Below are 2,247 nucleotides of genomic sequence, written 5' to 3' on the forward strand. Positions count from 1 at the left end.
GCCAGCCCTAAGCATGGATAAATAATGAGGGTTACAGGGAAAAGGGCATCCAGTTGAAAAATCAACTATTGAGTTGTGACCCCTGTAAACACAATAAAAACCTACGGTGTTTTAGATAATTACCTTTGTCCAGCTCTGTCATTGTAGAATACTCATATAAATTAATTCAAATCTGGCCATTCAAAGTGTATTATTTGTTGAGGTCTTTACCTGTAATTTCTGCTCATCATTTTGACTGTTCATTGTTGGCTCGACAGTGATCTGATTACAGGCTTCTCTCTGTGCGCTTCACTGACTCCCAATACCTTTTCTCCTTCTAAGGACAGCCCACTTTGCCACTGAATCAACACATTTATTGACATCATAATCACTCTGTGCTCTCCGGGCACAAAGACTTTACCCACAATCCCCCAGGAGCATGTACAGGGGTCAAACCGTGGCCCGACAGAGGCAGAGTTTATGATTGGATGTTTACAAAGATAGATGTCACCTCAAATTGACTTAAGAGTTCACCAAGTTTGACAAAATGTTTTTTTTTTTTTTTTTTTTTTTTTAATTGCAAAGCTCTTACTTTTATAACTCTGGAATGCTTATTTTTAATCTATTGCAAATGTGTATTACAATATCAGTTAAAAGGCCTATTACTCTATTTTCTGATCTATGTTATAATGTTTTTTCCTCATCACAAACAGACCTGGAGTTTTGATTCAAATTCATTGATTAAATCTGAATATTTAGGAGTTGTTCTCTCAAACTGAAAACATTCTCGCAAGATGAACAGTGCTCCACTGTGTTTAGAAATTCCATACACCTTCACTAGAATCATTAGATAATTTCAGCCCTGGAACTGCCAGTTTATACTGAACAAAAGGTAAAAGGCGCTGTTAATTTGAAAACTACCATTTCAGGACATCACAAGGTGGAGCTGAGTTTTTAGAGCTTTGGAGATGTAGACAGATAATAATGGATTACTCAAACACACAAACACAAAACTCCATGTATGTTTTTGATGAGGTAACAACATTACAACATGACTTAAAGCTCACAAGAGTCAACGTCGCCCAATATCGGACCTTTAAAATTCATCCATCCCAAAAACCAAGCATTCAGACAGACTTATATTACCTCTGCTACAGCTCATACTGCGATGTTGTCCTGATGCGTCTATACCTTTTGACATGTTCCCTGAGTCTGGTGTGTAATTTTAGGTAAATAATAGCTGTTATACAGAGATCACAGCTGAAGACATGTGACAGAATGAAGATGAAGACAGCTCCAGATGATGATTGGGCGAGAGAATTAGTTTTCGATTAGCTCCAATGTCAGGTCATAATGTCAGCTCTCTGTCTGAGTCGCTGGTCGATACAACATCACACAGACTGGAACTCACACCTTTGCTGTCACAAGCACAATTACTCAATGCTTTTGGTCTTCAAATCTTTGGTACAATCAGAATAAACTTTGTAACTATTGTCACACAGCATTCACTAAAAGGTCCATGTTAGGCTTTTTTTTTTATCTGTGTTATAATGTTGTTTCATCATCACAAACAAACCAGGAGTTGTGTTTTGTTTCATTCACGTCTAATGCACAAATCTTGCATATTTAGGCAGAGGTCTTCTTACAAACTGAAAATACTCTGTTGCACCTTGTGATGTCATGTGCTAATACAGGAAGTGTTCCACTGTGTTTTTAAACTCCACCTTCAGTAGTATCTTAATTGAGGGAGATATTAGAGCATTTAAAGGTCCTATATTAAACAAAACTGACTATTGTGAGCTTTAAACCCTGTTGTTAAGCAATGATGTTACCTCATCAAAAACATACCTGGAGTTGTGTTTTGTTTCATTCACACCTGTATTATTCGTCTGTCTACATCTCCAGCGCTCAAAATCCTCTGTTCCACCTAGTGATGTCAAGCGGTAGTTTTCAAGTTAACAGCCACCATTTACTTTTTGTTCAGTAGAGATTGGCAGTTCCACAGATGAATTTAACCAAATGAGTCTGGTGAAAGTGAATGGAGTTTAAAAACAAATTGGAGCTGTAATACCACCACCTGTAGGGGCGCCAGTAGCTCAGTTGGTAGAGTGATTGTCCACTGATATGAAAGTTGGCAGTTCGAATTCTGCTCCCGACATAAAACATCATTGGTTGAGAAGTCAGGTCTGTGATTCCAGCTCCCACAGATGAATGCTGTCATTGTCCTTGGGCAAGACACTTAACCCACCTTGCCCCCAGTGTTTACGT

The sequence above is a fragment of the Boleophthalmus pectinirostris genome, unplaced genomic scaffold (genome assembly GCF_026225935.1).
Source record: "Boleophthalmus pectinirostris isolate CB_2022bp ecotype Guang Dong unplaced genomic scaffold, ASM2622593v1 HiC_scaffold_2, whole genome shotgun sequence".
NCBI classification, from domain to species: domain Eukaryota; kingdom Metazoa; phylum Chordata; class Actinopteri; order Gobiiformes; family Gobiidae; genus Boleophthalmus; species Boleophthalmus pectinirostris.